This window comes from Bos indicus, chromosome 1 (genome assembly GCF_029378745.1).
Source record: "Bos indicus isolate NIAB-ARS_2022 breed Sahiwal x Tharparkar chromosome 1, NIAB-ARS_B.indTharparkar_mat_pri_1.0, whole genome shotgun sequence".
Taxonomy (NCBI): Eukaryota; Metazoa; Chordata; class Mammalia; order Artiodactyla; family Bovidae; genus Bos; species Bos indicus.
The window spans coordinates 121168684-121191444 of record NC_091760.1 but is presented as its reverse complement, the minus strand read 5'-3'; the positions used below and the strand labels follow the sequence as shown (position 1 = coordinate 121191444).

Genomic DNA, 22761 nt, shown 5'->3' with positions numbered 1-22761 from the left:
TCCAGTTCTAACTGTTGCTTCCTGACCTGCATACAGATTTCTCAAGAGGCAGGTCAGGTAGTTTGGTATTCCCATCTCTTTCAGGGAATGAAATGGATGAATTTAACTCAGATGACCATTATATCTACTACTGTGGGCAGGAATACCTTAGAACAAATGGGAGTAGCTATCATGGTCAACAAAAGAGTCCAAAATGCAGTACCTGGATGCAATCTCAAAAATGACAGAATGATCTCTGTTCATTTCAAAGGCAAACCATTCAGTATCACAGTAATCCAAGTCTATGCCCCAACCAGTAATGCTGAAGAAGCTGAAGTTGAACGATTCTATGAAGACCTACAAGACCTTTTAGAACTAACCAAAAAGATGTCCTTTTCATTATAGGGGACTGGATGCAAAAGTAGGAAGTCAAGAAACACCTGGGGTAAAGGCAAATTGGGCCTTGGATTATGTAATGAAGGAGGGCAAAGGTTAATAGAGTTTGGCCAAGAGAACGCACTGGTCATAGCAAATACCCTCTTCCAACAACACAAGAGAAGACTCTACACGTGGGCATCACCAGATGGTCAACACCAAAATCAGATTATTATATTCTTTGCAGCCAAAGATGGAGAAGCTCTCTACAGTCAGCAAAAACAAGACCGGGAGCTGACTGTGGCTCAGATCATGAACTCCTTATTGCCAAATTCAGACAAATTGAAGAAAGTATGGAAAACCACTAGACCATTGAGGTATGACCTAAATCAAATTCCTTGTGATTATACAGTGGAAGTGAGAAATAGATTTAAGGGACTAGATCTGATAGATAGAGTGCCTGATGAACTATGGTCGGAGGTTTGTGACATTGTACAGGAGACAGGGATCAAGACCATCCCTATGGAAAAGAAATGCAAAAAAGCAAAATGGCTGTCTGGGGAGACCATACAAATAGCTGTGAAAAGAAGAGAAGTGAAAAGCAAAGGAGGAAAAAAAAGATATAAGCATCTGAATGCAGAGTTCCAAAGAATAGCAAGGAGAGATACGAAAGCCTTCCTCAGCGATCAATGCAAAGAAAAGAGGAAAACAACAGAATGGGAAAGACTAGAGACCTCTTCAAGAAAATTAGAGATACCAAGGGAACATTTCATGCAAAGATGGGCTCGATAAAGGACAGAAATGGTATGGACCTAACAGAAGCAGAAGATATTAAGAACAGATGGCAAGAATACACAGAACTGTACAAAAAAGATCTTCACAACCCAGATAATCACAATGGTGTGATCACTGACCTATAGCCAGAAACCCTGGAATGTGAAGTCAAGTGGGCCTTAGAAAGCATCACTATGAACAAAGCTAGTGGAGGTGATGGAATTCCAGTTGAGCTATTTCAAATCTTGAAAGATGATGCTGTGAAAGTGCTGCACTCAATATGCCAGCAAATTTGGAAAACTGCAGTGGCCGCAGGACTGGAAAAGGTCAGTTTTCATTCCAATCCCAAAGAAAGGCAATGCCAAAGAATGCTCAAACTACCGCAAAATTGTACTCATCTCACACACTAGTAAAGTAATGCTCAAAATCCTCCAAGCCAGGCTTCAGAAATACCTGAACCATGAATTTCCAGATGTTCAAGCTGGTTTTAGAAAAGGCAGAGGAACCAGAGATCAAATTGTCAACATCCGCTGGATCATGGAAAAAGCAAGATAGTTCCAGAAAAACATCTATTTCTGCTTTATTGACTAGGCCAAAGCCTTTGACTGTGTGGATTATAGTACAGTGTAGGCACCTACTAAATGTTTGTTTCAAAAATGAAATATTAAAGCAATGCTATCACTAAGGTGATTCATGGAATAGAAGCACTTAAGATTTCTACTCCCATTAGCTTTAAAAACTAATTTCAACAGTATTGGAAAACACTTAATTGTCTGTTATTTTTTATTATAAACTTTTAATAAAAGCCCATGGAACTTTTTTATTACAGTAATTAATCTATTTCAGTATTATGGTTCTGAGTTAGGCAATATGGTATGGAAATTCAAAACTTGAGAAAATGACATACATGTAGAGAAATCTAGCAATAGTTTTTTTTTTCTTAAAATCTAACATTGGCATGTGATCAACAAAGTAAGTAGTTATTGTTATTTAGTCACTCAGCCATGTCCAACTCTTTGTGACCGTATGGATTGCAGCATGCCACGCTTCCCCATTCTTCACCATCTCCTGGAGTTCTCTCAGACTCATGTCCATTGAGTCAGTGATGCCATCCAACACCTCATCCTCTGTCATCCCCTTGTCCACCTTCCTTCAATCATTCCCAGCGTCAGGGTCTTTTCCAGTGAGTCAGCTCTTTGCATTAGGTGGCCTAAGCAGCTAAATGATGTGTTTTATAAACTTGATGCTTATGGTCATGGATATCCACACATTTATATATATTAACTTAGCAGTCATAATATTGACTAACATATGTGTGTTGTTTTTTTTAAAACAGTACTTAAAAAATTTTTTTTTTATTTTTGACTGTGTTGCGTCTTTGTTGCTGTGTGAGGGTTTTCACTAGTTGTAGTTCACAAGCTTCTCATCGTGTGGTTTCTCTTGTTGTGGAGCACAGGCTCTAGGGCCCTGGCTTCATTAATGGTGGCACATGGACTCAGTAGTTGTGGTGCTTGGGCTTAATTAGCCTGTGGCAGGTGGAATCTTCCTGGACCAGGGATCAAATCTGAGTCCTGTGCATTGGCCAGAGGGATTCTTAACCACTGGACCATTGGGGAAGTCCTGTGTGTGTTCTAATATATCACTCATTCATAATTACTCTCTAACTCAAAATGAGACTGCCATCCTATAAAGCTAACTATAGTTAACCAACTATTATATGTTTTTCAATTTGTGGATTCTTTTGTTAATATAAACAAATGCAGCAAAGAGGTACAGACAAATCATCAGTAACCTAAAAATTTTCTGTACAACTAAGCCTTTTCAGAAATATAGAAATAGTGGTTCAAAATTAAGTAAAAGGATCTTTTCGTCTTTCTGTGGGATAATGGAGGTGAAGGTCAGTTCTCACTGCTGGTAATTTATGTTTAATATGTCTCTCAGTAAATACAGAGAAATAACACTCACCCAAAATGCTGTCTAAGAATTTAAGCACACAAACTCTATTCTATGCAACTCAAAGTGAAGATATGGTCTGGATATAAATGTGGGTAATTTGATTAAACAATCTCATTTTTTACATGATTATACATTTCAGATATGAGAAAAACCAAAATATAGTTCTCTACTTAATGATTTCAACTTCCAAAATTACTGAGTACACAGTAAGAATAATCCAGTCCACAATGTCTATTTGTTAGAAGTAGAAGATTTTGGGTAGAAGTTCCTTATAGACTGTACACTGCTGCTGCTGCTGCTAAGTCGCTTCAGTCGTGTCCGACTCTGTGCAATCCCAGAGACAGCAGCCCACCAGCCTCCCCGATCCCTGGAATCCTCCAGGCAAGAATACTGGAGTGGGTTGCCATTTCCTTCTCCAATGCATGAAAGTGAAAAGTGAAAGTGAAGTCGCTCAGTCGTGTCTGACTCTTAGCGACCCCATGGACTGCAGCCTACCAGGCGTGCACTGCAAGTGTTCAATTCTAAGTTAAAGGCAGATACTTCATAAGAATGTTTTTATTCCCTTATTTTTTTCTTAGGAGACACTTGGTTCATTCTGTGGAATGAGAACCACCTTGGGAATAATCTCTCACAGAATGATATGCTGCTTCAGACATCGCAGTACAAGCAAGATTACAGTTCTAATGTTTTTCTTAAATTAATATTTAGGCCAAAATGTGACTGTGAAAGGATTTAAAATTTCCCAGCTTATCTGATCTACTCTTAGTGTTCCAAGTATAACTCTGAAGACAAATTAAATTGTGCTTTGTTGATAGTTTTGGAGAGAATTATTATAAAACTCTAGAAGTAATCTGACTGTCATGAAAGATTTGTTTTATATGGACTGAATGATAGATTGCTAGTTTCATAGAAAATTCTATATTTTCCAGTTTTTGATGCCCCAAATTTAATTTTACTAAATGATACCCATGGAGTGCGTATGGTAAAGTGATATGGAGATAGGTAATTGAAAATGAAGATATGCACAATAAGCTAGGTGCTCCAGACAAAAACTCAGGAGGCATTTTCAGTTTTTACCACTCTTTCCTTACTGTATTGAAGAAAGCAATGGCACCCCATTCCAGTACTGTTATCTGGAAAATCTCATGGATGGAGGTGCCTGGTAGGCCGCAGTCAATGGGGTCCCTAAGAGTCAGATACGACTGAGCAGCTTCACTTTCACTTTTCCCTTTCATGCATTGGAGAAGGAAATGGCAACCCCCTCCAGTGATCTTGCCTGGAGAATCCCAGGGACGGGGGAGCCCAGTGGGCTGCCGTCTCTGGGGTCTCACAGAGACGGACACGTCTGAAGCGCCTTAGCAGCAGCAGCAGCATTACTGTATACGTTTTACACTCTTCTTTCAAAGTGAGTACAGTATTGTGATTCTGTTGATTTTTTTCTCCGTCTCCATTTGTACCTGTTCCATCTTCTGTTTTCTGAACTGCTGGGCTGGGTTCCCTGCCTCTGGTTTCCCACTTTAGACATACACACCCTAAAATTCATTCTCCATGAATGAGCCAGAGGATTTTTTTCAAATGTAAGTCAGATAATGTCACTCCTTCTCTAACAGCTTCCATAGCTGGTCCCAACTGAAAACAACGCAAATGTTTATCAACCAGTGAATGGGTAAACAATTAGTACATCCTTACAGTGGAATTCTTTAGGCAAAAATGAACAACTGATATACACAATAGCAGGGATGAGGCTGAAGGGCATTATGCTGAGTGAAAGAAGCAGGAAACAAATGGCTACATAATTCCATGTATATGAGACTTTGGAAAAACTATAGAAACAAAGATCAGATCAGTGGTGGCTAGTGGGGGAGAATACAAAAGAACTTTCTAGGGTGATGAAAATGATCTATTTCTTGACTGTGTTAATTACACAACTTTATTCTTTTGTCTGTAATCATCAAACAGTTATACATGAAAAGGGTGAATTTTATTACTTTTGTATGTGATAGTTTTTTATATATAATGTATATATAGAGTATATATAAGGAGCACATATATTAATGTAAAAAAAACTTATAATAATTATATTCATCTTTATGATGATGATGACGACGATGATGATGATGGAGTGCCAATTTCATAGATGCAGTTAAGTACTATGTCCCCTGGAAAAAACAAGAGAATAAACCCATCCTTATAAAGTGCCTCTCTTTAAATCTGAGAGTTATACATGTGTACTATGGAATTTTTGAGGAGCTTCTATTCAAAATTAGATATATGTGAGGTAAATTCTGAAAGAGATGGGAATAACAGACCACCTGACCTGCCTCCTGAGAAACCTATATACAGGTCAGGAAGCAACAGTCAGAACTGGACATGGAACAACAGACTGGTTCCAAATAGGAAAAGGAGGACGTCAAGGCTGTACATTATCACCCTGCTTATTTAACTTCTATGCAGAGTACACCATGAGAAACGCTGGACTGGAAGAAGCACAAGCTGGAATCAAGATTGCCGGGAGAAATATCAATAACCTCAGATATGCAGATGACACCACCCTTATGGCAGAAAGTGAAGAGGAACTACAAAGCCTCTTGATGAAAGTGAAAGAGGAGAGTAAAAAAGTTGGCTTAAAACTCAACATTCAGAAAACTAAGATCATAGCATCTGGTCCCATCACTTCATGGGAAATAGATGGGGAAACAGTGTCAGACTTTATTTTTGGGGGCTCCAAAATCACTGCAGATGGTGACTGCAGCCATGAAATTAAAAGACGCTTACTCCTTGGAAGGAAAGTTTTGACCAACCTAGATAGCATATTGAAAAGCAGAGATATTACTTTGCCAACAAAGGTCCATCTAGTCAAGGCTATGGTTTTTCCAGTGGTCATGTATGGATGTGAGAGTTGGACTGTGAAGAAAGCTGAGTGCCGAAGAATTGATGCTTTTGAACTGTGGTGTTGGAGAAGACTCTTGAGAGTCCCTTGGACTGCAAGGAGATCCAACCAGTCCATTCTAAAGGAGATCAGTCCTGGGTGTTCTTTGGAAGGAATGATGCTAAAGCTGAAACTCCAGTACTTTGACCACCTCATGTGAAGAGTTGACTCATTGGAAACGACTCTGATGCTGGGAGGAATTGGGGGCAGGAGGAGAAGGGGACGATAGAGGATGAGATGGCTGGATGGCATCACCGACTCGATGGACGTGAGTTTGAGTGAACTCCGGGAGCTGGTGATGGACAGGGAGGCCTGGCGTGCTACAATTCATGGGGTCGCAAAGAGTCAGACATGACTGAGCGACTGAACTGAACTGAGGTAAATTATCTAGGTCTTCCCTGCCAGCTCAATGGTAAAGAATCTGCATGCAATGTGGAAGAACCGGGTTCAATCCCTGAGTCGGCAAGACGCCTTGGAGAAGGGAATGGCAACCCACTCCAGTGTTCTTGCCTGGAAAATATCATGGACAGAGGAGTCAATTATATCTCTATAACCATGACTTAAAAAAAAAACAAAACTCTATGGCCTCCTTCTGTCCTTAGAATACAAATCCACACACTTGACTCAGGCTTGTAAGGCATTTTGTAAAATTGCCCTTGCCTGCCCTTCACTTCATTTCTCTCCTTGCTGCGAATAGTTCTAGACCATTTATAGGGTTTTCTTAGACATTTGATGTTTAACTTTAAAAACAAATAATTGATTAGCCTTTAAAAGTAACATTTAATTTTTCTTAATGATGATTTGAAGTATAAAATTATATATTGATAATCCTTTGCATAGTACCTATATTTTCTCATAAAAATAAAAAACCCAATCTGCAAATACTCTTGTTATCATCATCATATGTATCCTGATTTTCTCTATTTTTTTTTTGATTCTCTCTTAGTTCATGGAAAGGGAAGAAAAGAGGCAATAATTTTATTGTTAATTTTTTATTAAAAATTTAAAAAAATTATTTGAGCCTACTGTGCAGCATACAGGATCTTAGTTTCCCTACTGGGGATTGAACCTGTGTCGCCTGTTTTGGGAGTGTGGAGTCCTCACCATTGGACCACCAGGGAAATCCCAAGAGAAAAGGCAGTAATTTTAAATGTCTGAGATCATCTTCAACTTAGTGGCCAGGTACTTTCTGTCAATTAAACATAATCTAAGAAAAGATATATATATGAAATATTAATTAATTAAACAAATGATTTCTATACGATTATGTAATAGGATCCTCAAGGGGGCCATTTTTCACTTTATAAAAATATGAAAATTGAATTTCATTAAATAATAATCTCTCCAATTTTATTACAAATATAAATTTAAATACAAATGTTTAAGTACATAAATTTCATATACACCCCTTCAGGTATGTTGAATGTGAAGTCAACACACCAACACACAGAGTGTAACATTAAAAGAGATAGAAACTGGGTGGAGAAAATACACACTACATCCACAGACACATTTTATTCATTTCTAAAAGTATGTATTTCTAATAATGGAATCATATAGGACTAAAAATTCAGTTCACATATCTAAATTAGATTTACAGAACTTCCATAAATGGGTTAAAATAGATTCACATAAATCACTAAAATGTCATCTTAAAAAAGCAAGTCGCATCTATTATCTGATAGTGCACCTCATCACATCAGTCACATTTACATATCATGCACCCCAGGAATATGTCAGGACTAGACAAAAATTTTCAGTTTATGTGAGAAATAGCAAAAATACTAGTTGACTCTGTAGTGGGATTAGGGGACTTTAATTTTATACATTTTAAATTGACTGTTTTCTTCCTGTTTTTCTATTTCCCCGTCCTCCCTTTCCTCCTTCCTTCCCACTTCTCATTCTTCTTAGCCTTCCTTTTTTTCCCTATGCTCAGTTAAATAATATGGTTAATTGCAGGAAGTTTCCAGTTTATGGCTTTAGGATATTTCCAGTTAACTCTAAACTTTTGCTGTTCATTGTGAATACAGTCAACATACAGATTGCTTACTAGCCTAGCCTAAGTCCCAGAATTTGTTTCTTTAATTTCCTTTTAAGCTTTCTGAGAATAGGGTGACATTATTTAGGAAACATCTTTTGCCATGATGCCACATCCATCACTTGACTAAGTGCTTGTTTTCAACTTTCTAAACCAGCGGGGTAACCTTCTGTTCCCAAGAGAGTGCCTAAAATGCACTGGGCAAAGCTCTGGCTCTTGAAATAGCTGTTCACTGTTACAGATGTTCAGGTGACTGACTGATGGTTTCCTTCCCACATAAGACAGCTCCTGGGAAGCTCGAGGATGTGACTTTAAACTAGAATGACTCTCTGGAGTCATATCACAGGTTTTGATATGGCAAGGTCTTAAAGTATCCTTAGTCTGAAGTTCTTCCAGAAAGTCTGGTGAATTCTAAAACTTGCCTGGCAACCCAGGGAAGCACAAAGAGGGAAATAAATGTAAACAAGGGAGCTATCAAGGTGTTCTCTGGTGCTTCCTGGGTGTAATATAACATACTGGTGCAAAGCTCTAGCTCTGGGATTGAGATACTTGCTTATAATTCCTGGTTCCATCCCTGCTGGCTGCAGAAACACAGCCTAAGTTTCATATTATCTTATACTTTTCCAGTGGGCTTGTTCTGAGGATTAAATTCAATTAATACAGTACCTAACACCAAGTAAGGAGAAGGCGATGGCACCTGCCTACTCCAGTACTCTTTCCTGGAAAATCCCATGAACGGAGGAGCCTGGTGGGCTGCCGTCTATGGGGTCGCACAGAGTCAGACACGACTGAAGCGACTTAGGAGCAGCAGCACCAAGTAAACACGAACTAAATGTTATCTATTAATATTGTTGTAATTGCTTTTATTATTATCTTAAGCCTCAGATGATAATTTGGCCATAATTGAGAGACTGTCAGAGATTTTGACCTTTTAGCAAACACGAGAATAATGTATACAGCAGCTGAGATCAAATATAGGTAGTGAGCTAAGCACATTGGTAAGTAGAGTCCAAAAGTGCACTTGGGTACTGGAATTTAAATATTGAGGACCAGCTTATATAGAAGGAAAATTTTGTGTCTTGAATCAGGTTACTTTGTCATTAATAGTTCAGTTTTATGCACAAAGATCTCATTTTCTTGGTTTTCTGTGTGTGTGTGTGTGTGTGTGTGTGTGTATGTGTGTGTGTGTGCTAAGTTGCTTCAGTCATGTTCAACTCTTTGCAACCCTTTGGAGCCCACCAGGCTCCTCTGTCCATGGGGATTCTCCAGGCAACAATACTGGAGTGGGTCACCATGCCCTCCTTCAGGGGATCTTCCCGACCCAGGGATTGAACCTGCATCTCTTATGTCTCCTGCATTGGCAGGCAGGTTCTTTACCACTAGTGCCATGTGGGAAGCTCCTTGATTTTCTAATTATAGATAATATTTAGGGTCACCAAAATATCACTTACAGGAGGAGGCAACTTAAGAAATAAGCAATACATGTTATATTTTTCTAGTATAGCATTTTTGTGAGAAATTAGATTAAGATAATAAAAAGAAAATCTACTGCAAGAGCTCCTTTAGCATTTTGTAACACTCATTATACAAAATGCTAAAACCCCGAAAGTTTATTTTATTTATTGGTTTACTGCACATTGGAAAAGACCCTGTTGCTGGGAAAGATTTAAGGAGGGAGGAGAAGGGGACGATGGAGGATGAGATGGTTGGATGGTATCACCGATGCTACCCACATGAGTAGAGTAGGTGATGGACAGGGAAGCCTGACGTGTTGCAGTCCATGGGGTCACAAAGAGTCAGACATGACTGAGCAACTGAACTGAACTGAACTTACTGCACATACTTAGGTAAATTCTGTCCCAAGTCTGGGAAGCTAATTATTAAAAGTGCATCTTCTACCAAATAAATAGGTAAATACTATCATGTTTTAAGATAAAATCAGTGAAAAATATGAACCATTATCTTTATGGTATCTGGTTCCCAATATTCCTTTGTTTCTCATTAATATTTTTAATACTATTATTATTAGTGTAGCTGCATAGAAATGACACATTAGTGAATATCAGCGAACACTTGAGGAAGGTTAAGCAAAGTTAATTTATGTAAGAAAACTCCAGCTAGAAAAGAGGGAAGGCCTTTTTTTAATTTAATAAATACATTATTAGCACAGGTCATTTTTGCCTGCTGTGTATTTCCAGACATCCAAATAATTGTATGCTCAATTGTTTCTTCTGTGTCTTAGCCAAGCTAAGCCACAAAGGACAAGCAGCTCAGAGATTGCGAGTGCTCTCAGCTGTCCCACAGGAGAGCTGGGAGTAAGCCTGAGGAGTTTCCCAGAAGGCCTGTAAGCACGCAGCAGCAGCATTTTTGAGCAGAAACAGCCATGGGTAATGTTCATTTTGGACTCATCTTTTGGCTTTGTGATCTTGGGAGAGTTATTGATCGTTCTTCATTTCTTCATATGCAAAACAAGAGGATAAATACCTACAGATTTTTTTTTTTAATGAGAAACAGAGGAAAGAATGTTTGTGAAATATTTGCTATGTGTAAAATGCTCATTCCAGTTAACTCTCTCAGAGTAGTTTGAAGTGTGCCATTGGTTTGATTCATGGTTCTCAGATAGGAATAATAGTGTTATGCCAAGAGTTGTTGGGAAGGAGTGACTACATATAAAACAGGTGGGGCAATTTTTGATGCATTTACTTTCTATTGTTATCACAGAAGTGAAGTGAAAGTCGCTCAGTCCTGTCTGACTCTTTGCAACCTCATGGACTATACAGTCCATGAGGAATTCTCCAGGCCAGAATACTGGAGTGGGTGTCCGTTCCCTTCTCCACGATCTTCCCAATCCAGGGATAGAACTCAGGTCTCTGCATTGCAGGCAGATTCTTTATCAGCTCAGCCACAAGGGAATCCCAAAAATACTGGAGTGGGTAGCCTATCCTTTCTCCAGTGGATCTTCCCAACCCAGGGATTGAACCGGGGTCTCCTCCATTGCGGGCAGATTCTTTACCAGCTGAGCTACTAGGGATAGTCCATATAATTACTGTAAATTACACAAATAAGAAATAAGATTAATGAAAAAATGAAATCTAAAAGAAGAATAACCACATATTGTCTATGAATATGTAATATTTAAGTAAATATGTTAGGCAATGATTAAATTGTTCCAATTAAAGAAATATTAACTGGAAGAAGTGATTTTGTTCACTTAGTTTTGTATATTCCTGGGATAGACTCATAGGAGTGTGAAATGAGATGGCTTTAGAAAGCCTTTCTGGTTTTGACTGTAAGTAATGTTTTTAATCGGAGGGTGTTTTGCACCTGATGGAGTTTAACTTTTTTAGTAATTAGTGCATGCAGCATTGGCTAGGTGACTTTTGAACATTCAGAGATATTTTTTATCTTAAAAAGATCATGTTTAACAATTTCATGTAAAACACAGAAGCTTATATACTCTTTAAGATCAGATGAAAATGAATTATTTTATTCTGTTAGAAAAACTGAGCTGGTTCTTCCTAAATGTTAACAGGTGCAGTGAGGTCACCAAAGTTAATCACAATAAAAATATTCCTCTGGTCAAGTTTGACAAACACTAGGTTAATTAACACTGTAAAGTAAAGTGTCTATTGTAGCATTTCTCAGAATCTTTACTATATAATGTGTGTTGAGAATCTCTTAAGCATGGCAGTAATTGTTTGCTATGCTTGCTAATATTATTTCAGCTCTGAATCCTTCTCTTGAGGGGCTATTGTGAGGAATGTATTTTGGAAAGTGCTGGGCTAGAAGATTATTGTGTTTCTTGTCTTCATTTTTAAATGAGGGGAAACAAAGTTCATCCAAAGCATATGAGTTTACAATTTTCTACCACATTCCTACCATGTTTGTTCATTTCCATTGGTGCATCTTTGTAAAGCTAGTTTATTAGACATTTTCTAGGATAAGGGCCTATAGCTCCTGGCTTCTCCCTTTCTTCTTTCTAATAGGCTAGAAAAATTCTGGTTTTGCTTCTACAAGTGTCTGATCCTGAGGATGGAGAGAAAAAAGTAGCTTCTGTGATTTAAAGTTCTAGGAGAAAGAGACAACACTTCAAAGAAAAGTTGATGTTCACAAGAATAGCCTTGAAACTTTAAAATATTATCTCAAAGTAGAAAACTAGAAAATTAGAACCATCAGTAAAATCATGAAGGTGATAGCAATGAAAATTGTTTTATCATGAGTTTTATCTATCTTTCCCCAGGAAGTAGGGAACAATAGAAAAAAAATCTTAATTGAGCATCTTTTATTTTGTTTTGTTGTTTTTGTTTTTCTTAGTCTTCCAACCTTGACATTACTGACATTTGTGGCTACATATCTCTCTTCTCGGAGTGGGGGTACTGTCTTGCACACTGTAAGATGGTTAAGAGCATCCCGGGCCTCTATCTACCAGATGCAAGCAGCACCTCACTCCCTACCTGTGACAATCAAAAGTATTTCCAGTCACTGCTGAATGTCTCCTGGGAGGCAAAGCCACCACCAGTTGACAATATTGGTCTACTCCTTTCCCATAGTTTTCCCCCATTTTGATACTAAATGATGGATATAGACAATTGAGGGCCTCGCTGGTGGCTCACACAATAAAAGAATCTGCCTGCAATGCAGGAGACCTGGGTTCAATCCCTGGGTTGGGAAGATCCCCTGGAGAAGGGAATGGCAACCCACTCCAGTATTCTTGTCTGGAGAAATCCATGGACAGAGGAGCCTTGGTGGGGCTACAGTTCACTGGGTCACTGTATATGTTCATGTGAATAATACAATAAAACTACAAATGGTTCAAGATTAATAACAGTTCTGTAAATGTTTTCTGTCTTTTTTCTAAGTCTCAGTCTGGAAATATGGGATCACTTTCTAATCTCTTATTAGCTGATTTATTTTTTGTCTTTCTGTCCTACCTTATTACCATTTCCACTTAAAAGAATACTAACAAAATGTTCGCTCTTCAGTTAATAAGGAAATTACTAAAGTTGTGACTTACGCTGTCTCCAGGTTGGTATAATATTTCTGGAATTATCAAACATTAATTATTTCAATGAAATAAGTTGTTGTCAGATAGGTTGGCTAAATCTATAAATGTGATGAAATGGGATGACATGCAGTGCCTTGCCTGTTTATATTTTGACCTTCTTTTGGGCTTTAAATTTACATCTACTTTTCTGTTTCTCAATAGTTTCCACCTTTCATATTGTTGTTTGGGACTCTGTTATAAGAATAGAAGGGCTTCCCTGGTGGCTGAGATGGTAAAGAATCGGCCTGCAATGTGGGAAACCTGGGTTCAATCCCTGAGTTGGGAAAATCCCCTGCCAAACTTAGGGATAGAACCCACGTTTCTCACATTGCAGGCTGATGTGAGCATGTATTCTTGCCTGGAGAATCCCCATGGACAGAGGACCCTCTAGTACTCCTGCTTGGAGAATACCCATGGACAGAGGAGTCTAGTGGCATACAGCCCATGGGGTTGTAAAGGGTCGGATACGACTGAGTGAGTAAGCACAGTGTCACACATAAGAATAGAAATGAAGCTGTCCATGACAGATTAGTATAGATACTGTATGTAAAATATGATTGTGGTTTTCTAGCACAACTACAACTAGAAATGTACATTATAAGGTTATTATTTTGATTATTATTTATGTTTATTTTTGTCTTGAGTGTCCTAAATATTCACTTCTGGGAAGGAACATGATAAATTTTAAAATTTAATTAACTTATACTGAATTTGAGTAACTCCCTAAATAAAGAAGAAAAATAATAACCAAAAAGGAAAAAAAAAGCTGTATGTTCTCATAACTATATAGATTCTCAAAGCTTGTATCCGTATATACTCAAGGAAAAATTTAACATTTTGATATATCTTCTGTTTAATTAATATCCAATTACATATTTTGCAGTTTTAAATGATCTAATTATAGGTAAAAAGACGAGTTCTAAAGACATCTATATCTTAATTGCAGGAATATTCTTTTCTTTTTACTTCCCCAATTTCTTTTTTGAGTGCAGAATTTTTAAACTGATTCAAAATGTGTTTACCATCCAGTTGTTCTCAGTGCTTATATTAGCCTTAAGTAATGCAAAGCTTAAAGTCCATTTTTTCAGTTTTGAATTTTACATATGATTACATTTAAGTTAATCTTCTTTATTGGTTTTCTTTTTATAAAAAGGTACTCTGTTACCTCTGTCAGATTACATTAGAGGATTTCAGTGACATTCTTGTACTAGAGAAAGTACAGACACTTCTGTAGGCTATGTATTTACGCAGCCACAATGGACATAATCCTATTTTTATGAAGACTGAAGAAAATTGACTTAAAAATAAAAATACCTTCCTGAAATCACCTATATTCTATTTGGTCCAATTAAAAAAATAACTTGAAAGCATGTTGCAACATTTAAATCAGACGAGTCAGCATAATTCCTTGTCAAAGGTCAAAAAGATTGTGGTAAAAATCCAAACAGACTATCCACTGGGACCTGACAAGGCAGAGGAAGCAGACGATTCAAATACATTTCTTTCAGAATACCCATTTGCTCATCTTTGCTCAAGGGTCAAAACAGAAATTATTCTGGAATAGAAATGGTGGCTATGTGACCTGTTGTTTAATGCGTGTTTCTAAACTGGTCTGTAATGACCACATTAATCTCAGCATATATTAAAAACCTATTTGCACAAGCTAGGTCCAAGTAAAAAAGAGAGCAGAGTACTTTACCTGCATCAACAAAACATTGCATAACAAGTATTTGTTTTTGTAGCTATTGTGGCTTTGGGAACAAGTAAACATAAACAGCAGGAAACACAAATACAGAGGCAGTGCGACTGGAGGTTGTCAGGGAGCAGGATGGTAGCTTTAGGAACTGAATTCGGCTTGAAATCAGCTTTGTCTCAGTATGCATAAGAGGCTTTGGCGCTGTATCAGACCTCTGGGGCAACCACTCAGCGGGACAGGGATTATCCAGCGGTTTACTATAGCCTGTGCTTCCCAATTCATAGAAAACTTGCCTCCCTATCATACTCTTACATTAACTCACTAGGTACTGACTTTTCCATCTATTTTTTTTTTCCTTCTGAGATTGTGGGTCTGTTGGCTAAAAAACAGTAGCAGATATTAATTTAGAATCTAAGAAAATATTTAAAAAATGTGATTGAGAAGATACCAAACATTTGACATCTATAGCTAGTAATAAAGCATAACCATGGGTCATTTTGAAAGCTAACTCTCATTTTCTAAAATTGATGTTTCTTTTTCTATTGGTGGCCCTGCCAAAAATGTCCTAAACTTAAATGGGCAAAATTTAATATAATGGCTACTCACTCAAAGTTCCATTTGTATTTCTGTTCTAATAATGAGATGCATTCTTTTTTCCCCCTTTCCTTTTCTCTTTCTCTCTCTCTCTTTTTTTTTTTCTTTCCTTGAGGCTTGACAGGGTTAATTCCAATTCCATTTAGCTGTGGGAAGAGATGCTGTGGTGGAAACCCCATGGTTATTCCAAACGCATGACCATCAAAGAGTCAGATTAGCTGAGTGAGAAGAGAGGAAGCTGTGCACTTCCTGTCTCTTAATAAAGCTAAGATTACAGAAGTATTTAATAACCATTGTGGGTTTTCATAGGAAATTTTACAAACACTGTTGGTAATTTGCTCAATCTATGGTTACTGTTGAAGATTGTTTTTGTTTAAGCTAGCTTAGATATCTAGAAAATGTTGTAAAATCAGGATCCTATTACGCATAGCACTGCTAAGTAATCAACTATAAAGACATTACAAGTTCTTTTTGGATATCTCATTTGCACTGAGAAGAGTGGGTTGTACCATGGCTAAAGAAGCAACAGCAATTGTTTTATAAGCATTGAGAAGGCAATAAAATGTGGATTCCTTATGTAGGTCCAAATGTAGCAGCTGGATTTGGCTTTATGAACCATGAAAAATAGTTCCCATCTGGAAGTTGATGTTGAATAAAGATGCAACAGCAAGACAACATTTTACATGAAGCAGTTTATACATATCGAGCACAATCGTTGGTCCTTTCCAGTTATAATTAGAAAATAATAATTGAGAATCAATAAGTTTAGTATCAAACACCCAAAACTTTCTTAGTCTGGGAGTGATGTTTGTTTTGTTCGTTAAAAATCAACTAGATGTCAGCAAAATTACTTTTGCATTTGCTTAGTGAATAAAAAGTACTTGCTAGTTATACAATTTCAACTTAGAAGTTAAAAATTTCATTGGCAAGAATGATAATTGGTAATAAAAAATGGTAAATTCTTTACTAATTGAAAAATGTATGGTGATGTGTACAATTCACTCCTTCATTATGCAGATATTATAAAATATTGATTTTCTCTTTGAATAAATTCCTTATCGAGGCTTCAGTATAACCAAAACATGAGGTTACATATGAACTGGACCTTCTGAGGTTATTTAACTGTCCCCTTGCTGTTGAGGAGGCATATTCTCGAATACCAAATAAACATGTAACTATAAATCCAGATTTACAAGATTGGGACAATGCTTATCAGCATGTTTCTGTCTCCCTCTGAATTTATTATGTAAATTGATAAAAATTTTTGCTTATTGTCAACTCTTTTTAATAGGTGTTTTGCGTTTAGCAAGGACAGACATAATTTGCCCTGCTTTTGCAGTTGTTTGTCCATATCAAAATTGAAAGATTGAGTAAATAAGAAGAATATTGACATTGTTTATAGTCTATAATGCATCATTTGATTTATGTTAGTTCAACTATGTAATATTTAAACTCAAAAATGCTCTTGTTTAGGTTTTTTTCACAATGATTCTTTCAAACAAAGATTTTTTCATGTTTATGATATTTATTTTTCAAGGTTTCTTTATTTCATATCCATATGAGATAGACTTTTTACCTCTGATGAACAATTTCTGTATAATTATATAGTAGATCTTGTAGGACCCAAGCATAGATATACTGATTGGTGTGACTTCAACACACAAACACTTCATGGGTTGGATTTTGTAAAACAGAAAAAGATTTTAAATTACTAGCATCTCAATCTTTCTTTTTATCTTTTAAAAAAGTTGCATATTTGAGTTACTCAATCATTTCAGATGAAACAAAGCCTGCTTTAATATATATGAAAATTAAATATTGTAGCATGTTCTGAGGTGCAATGAACATTCAGTAAAGGACGGAGACAAAATAGGAGATATGAGTCTAATAAAATGCATTAAAATTTGAGAAAATTTGCCAGATAATACTTTCCTCAGCTTTCCATTTTCAATCATATACTTGTTTCTACATTCATCTATCAGTATCAAGAGAGACCAATAAATTTCAGTAAGTCATTTTTTCCCAAAGTAAATTTTCTTCAGGTAGAGGTGCACATATTACATTCATTTGATTTAAAATTTTCATTTTTGGGGAGTTCCATGGTAGTTTAGTAGTTAGGATTCCATGCTTTCACTGCTCTGGCTTGGGTTCAATCCCTAGTCAAGGAAGTTTCTGCAATCTGAGTAGCATGGCCAAATAAAATTATTTTCATATTTTTTGTCTATGAAAATATATAGAAAATAGAGAAAACTATTTTTAAGTCCTTAGTATAGTTCCCAGCCTTCAGGACTCAATAAATAGTGACTATTAAGACCAGATGATGGAGAATCTTTCTATTGCTGTATAATGAAATTTGTTTGGTATGTTAATTATTAACATTTAATTATTATTTGATATAAGGTTAAAAGCAGTAATATTCAGAAAAGTCTAAACACTTTAATAATTAATGTGTATAATATGAATCATTTCTGTGAAATAAAAAACAAACTGCTGGGGAGACTTTACATTCTCTTTTGATAACTATGTAAAATGAATTGTGAGCTAGCTTTCTGCTAAGCCCAAGACTACAGCTTAAAATTTATAAATGAAAAATTGTTATTTCAGACTATTTAAAAATTGTGTGAATAGAATTTGCAAGATCAATAAATGTCAGTAATTATAGAGAAATGTTTTTATTTCCTAATATAATTAAGCATAAATTCTTTCATAAATAGACATAGAAGAGTCTTTTTTTCATTTTTGTTTTACAGTCTGCTTTCCAGAACTGAATTACCTGTGCTTCTGAAGAGATGGGCCAAATATTACATAGCATTTTCTCTCCAAAACCAATCTTGAAGATGCAGATAAACTTGTACTATTCCATAAAGCTTTCCCTGATTCTCCCATGATAGCCCTTTGACTGCTGAACTTGCTGAACTGTCACAACAATTTGGAAAACTCCCCATCTATCTATCTATAGATATGTGATATAGGTGTATCTGTAGTTTTAATTTTGTATTTATAATCTTCTACTCTTTACATAGTCACACAAGTACATAGTAACTCTCTTAAAAGTAAAATTTTATTTTCACAATTTGATGACTCATACTTCACAGTGCCAGTTTGTATATAATAGGCATGCAATAAATATTTATTGCTTCACTATGCTTGACCAACCATTAAATCAACAATTCTCAACTAGGGATGGTCTTGCTCCTCCGTGGATATTTGGAATGTTGGGAGAGCTTGGAGACATTTTCTTTCCTTACGATGAGGGGCTGATATGTGTGTGTAGGCATGGAGGGTATTACTAGCATTGAGGGGGAAAGGCCAGGGATGCAATTGAACATCCTATGGTGCACAGGATGACCAACTTGCCTCCCTGATATACTCTTACTCACTAGGTACTGTCTTTGCCATCTATTTTTTTCCTTCTAGGGTTTTAGGTCACTTAATGAAAAAGAGTAGACCCTAAGACAGCAAAAATTATACAGCCCAAAATTTCAATAGAGCCAAAGTTGAGAAACCCTGCATTATATCAAATTAGCTGAAACTCCAATACTTTGGGCACCTAATGTGAAGAACTGACTCATTTGAAAAGACCCTGATGCTGGGAAAGATTGAAGGCGGAAGGAGAAGGGGACAGAGGATGAGATGGTTGGATGGCATCACCGACTCAATGGACATGAGTTTGAGTAAACTCCGGGAATTGGTGATGGACAGGGAAGCCTGGCGTGCTGCAGTCCATGGAGTTGCAGAGTCAGACACGACTGAGCAACTGAACTGAATTGAACTGATGGCTACACATTTAAATAGCAAAAATTCAAATAGAATCTTTGCTGGGGAAACTATATATAAATTTTCCTTTGTTCAAAATTTTACCAAATTTTGCATAGAATGTGACATGTTAGGCATTTTCTTATGTAAATTATGCTACTTTTTTTCCTGAATATTTAAAGAGCACATATTTTATTATATAGGCTTTAAGATTTTGCCAAGTAGGTTCTTTTCTGGTTTGAAAGCAGAGACCTGGGGGGTAAGCCAATAGAAAAGTCATAGAAACTATGTGTTTTACTAGACAGAAAGAAAATAAAAATCAAGGCAGTTTCTTAATTTGCTTATTTTAGGAACTTGACTGATTTCAGTACTTTATGTTGAAATGTTTTCCTGCTTTCTCTTCCCTCAGATTGAACTCTATACTTAGCTTTATTCCTCTCTTATCACTTTTACAAATAGGTAGCAAAGATTCTATTACATTCAGTTGTGCTTGGGTCAGCTGTAAATTTCAGAAAGCCAGAGAGACTGGCATTTTTTCCCCCCACCCCGAGGGAATTACAGCATTTCATTGGAAGTGGGTGATTGGGTGTTGTCAATAGAAATTGCAACATTTCTAATGACAGTGGAGAGTTGAGATTGCAAATTGTAAAACTGAATCCAGCATAAGGTTTTTACTCATTTTATTCTCAGGCCCAGTCATCCCTTCCTTTCTTCCTTACACCCCGAGTCTGTGCCAGAGCCCTGGGGAGAGGACCTGTCATGCTGGCCTCTTTGTCCTTCCAGCCTTTCCTAGGTTTCTGACACAAAACAACATAAGGTGGGGGAAGAAGGAGGCCATAACAATATTCATCTTTTTGTGAATATTGGTGTAGTGTGTATTTTCTTATTTGTCTTTGAAGATTTCTTCTAATTTGTGAAGTAGAAATATCAGGAATTACCTTTTAATTTTATCTTTTAAAAACCTTTCTTAGTTTCTGGAATATCTTTCATACTTCCATAAGTGTAATTACAGAGAAATTTTAGTAATAGCAATTTCTTACCAACAGCCAGCTACAAATTCTGAGCCAGTGTTAGCATATTTAAAAACATTCTCAGAATTTTTTTCTTAGAAAGTAAATCGTGAAAGCTGTGTTTTAGCAACCTAACTGTGTAATTTAAATTATGTGGTGGTTTTAAATTCCTAGGTCTATCTTGCACTTTAGAAACATCAATATTGCTTTGTTGGAGACTAAACTCTGTTATAAACAGACAGTTGACCCTTGGTATCTGCTGGGGATTGATTCCAAAACCCCCGCAGAAACCAAGATCCTTGGGCACTCCATCTCTTATATAATATGGTATGAAGTCACTCAGTCGTGTCCGACTCTTTGCAACCCCATGGACTGTAGCCCGCCGGGCTCCTCCATCCATGGGATTTTCCAGGCAAGAATAATATGGTATAGTATTTGCATATAACTCACTGCACATTCTCCTGTACACTTTACTCTCTAAATTACTTTAAACACCTAATGAAATATAAATGATATGTAAGTATTTTCAGGCATGTGGCAAATTCAGGTTTTGTTTTTGAAACTTCCTATGGTAAGAAAAATATTTTTGATTTTCTCTTTGTTGAATCTATGGAAGGGAAACCATGGACATGAAAGTTAACTGTGTTATATTTCAACATAATAGACTTACTCTGTATTGAAGAATGTCATATTTAAGATACTGTCAACAAAAAACTTTATAGATCCTGTTCTATAACACCATGATTTTGAAAATAACTTTCATTTTCTCTGAGTAGCAATCTCAAGAGCCATCATGTAAGAAGTACATTTATTTAGGCTTCAAATTTTTTATGACAGATATCCACATTTATTTCTAAAACCCTGTTTAGTATTTAGATTAGCTATCATCAATTTTCCCTTTCTGGTAAGTTTCTTTGTTTTTTTCTGTCTGAAATTTTTTCGTGAATTCTTTATTCTTACAACCTCCACTCCTACTTGGAAAAATAAAATATGTTTGCAAAATTCTTTCAAATACCTTCTTTTTTCCCTTCTGTTATAACTCTATGTATTCTACAAACACATATTAAGTTGTCTTTGAAAATATTTGTCTCCATTTTGAGCTTATTCTAAAAGGGAATGGCCAATGAATAACTGCAGTGGTGCTTTGAAGTGTGGTGGCTATCATTTATCATTCTAGGTGGAGAATGAGACTACTGTTAAATTATGAAAAGTAATCCCTTATTGCTCATATACATGGAAATGACTCACTATTTTGCAAATCATCTGTCTTACTCCTAGAGGATCTGGTTTGGCCTAGTCAAACAAAAATGTGAGTGCAGAAAAAATAATGTGGACATCCTGAATGCCCAAATGGTAATAGAGTTTCAAAAGGAGTCAAAGTTTAAGTTGTAGATGCAGAAAGGGGCAGAGTATTTAAAATTATGGGGTTAGAGTGAAGGGAGACGTAACAAGGAGATATGGTAGCTTTAAGAAATTTAAAGACAAACAAGTAGAGAAAAGCTATAGATAATATATATGAAGCAAATTCTGCAGTTAATTTTCTTTTTTGTTTTGATTACCTGCAGGATCTTCCTGATGTCCCATTGTCTTTTCTTTCTTTCCATGTACAGCTCTCCAACTGCACAATGAACTCCTAAGGGCACGGATTGAATTTCATTCTTTTTGTTCCCTGGACTGTATGAACTGAAGTAGCAAGTATATTCATTGGAATAATCAAGATACATGAAAAAATAGTGGAAATATAGTGATTTTGCAGAGAAGGCAATGGCACCCCACTCCAGTACTCTTGTCTGGAAAATCTCATGGATGGAGGAGCCTGGTAGGCTGCAGTCCGTGGGGTCACTAAGAGTCGGACACGACTGAGTGACTTCACTTTCACTCTTCACTTTCATGCATTGGAGAAGGAAATGGCAACCCACTCCAGTGTTCTTGCCTGGAGAATCCCAGGGACGGGGGAGCCTGGTGGGCTGCCGTCTATGAGGTCGCACAGAGTTGGACACGACTGAAATGACTTAGCAGCAGCAGCAGCAGCATAGTGATTTTGAAAAATCTTCATTGAATTTAAAAAATACTTTAAAAATCTTCAAAGCTACAGAAAACAGTATGGAAATAATGTAACAAACATGCATGTAGCCAGCCTACTGATGTAACAGTTGTTGACAGTTTGCCATATTTGCTTCAGATCATTTTTAGAAGCAGCTAAAATTTCCTTTTTACTTTCTTTGATTTCTGTTGCTTCCTTTCCTCCTCATATGCAACCACTGTTCTGATATTGGTATGTTTACTCCAGTGTTATGCTTTTAATACATTTAAAAGTATAACCTGTAAACAAAACGGTGTATTGTTTTTCATGATTAAAGTTTGCATAAATGATTTGGTACTATGTGTCTATGTCTATGTGTCCTTCTACATCTGGTGAACTTATGTATAAAATCCTAACTCATTGTTATTTTAATTTATATTTGCATTTCTCTGATTTCTAGTGAGATGGAGCAAAGTAATACAGGTTTATTTGTCTGTGAGGTTTCTCTTCTGTAAATTACCTATTCACACCCTTTGCCCATTTTCCTCCTAAAAAACCCATAAGTTACACACATTGCCACATTCTCT

General features: G+C 36.6%; 1 long non-coding RNA gene across 1 annotated transcript in view; it reads left to right on the top strand.

Annotated features, from left to right (window-relative positions):
* Window positions 1-22524, top strand: part of LOC139184146 (uncharacterized) — a 106864-nt gene extending 84340 nt beyond the window's left edge. The window contains exon 2 of the long non-coding RNA XR_011567657.1: window positions 21762-22524. This is a non-coding gene — a long non-coding RNA (uncharacterized lncRNA). The remainder of the gene's footprint in view (window positions 1-21761) is intronic.
* The last annotated feature ends 237 nt before the right edge of the window (window positions 22525-22761 follow it).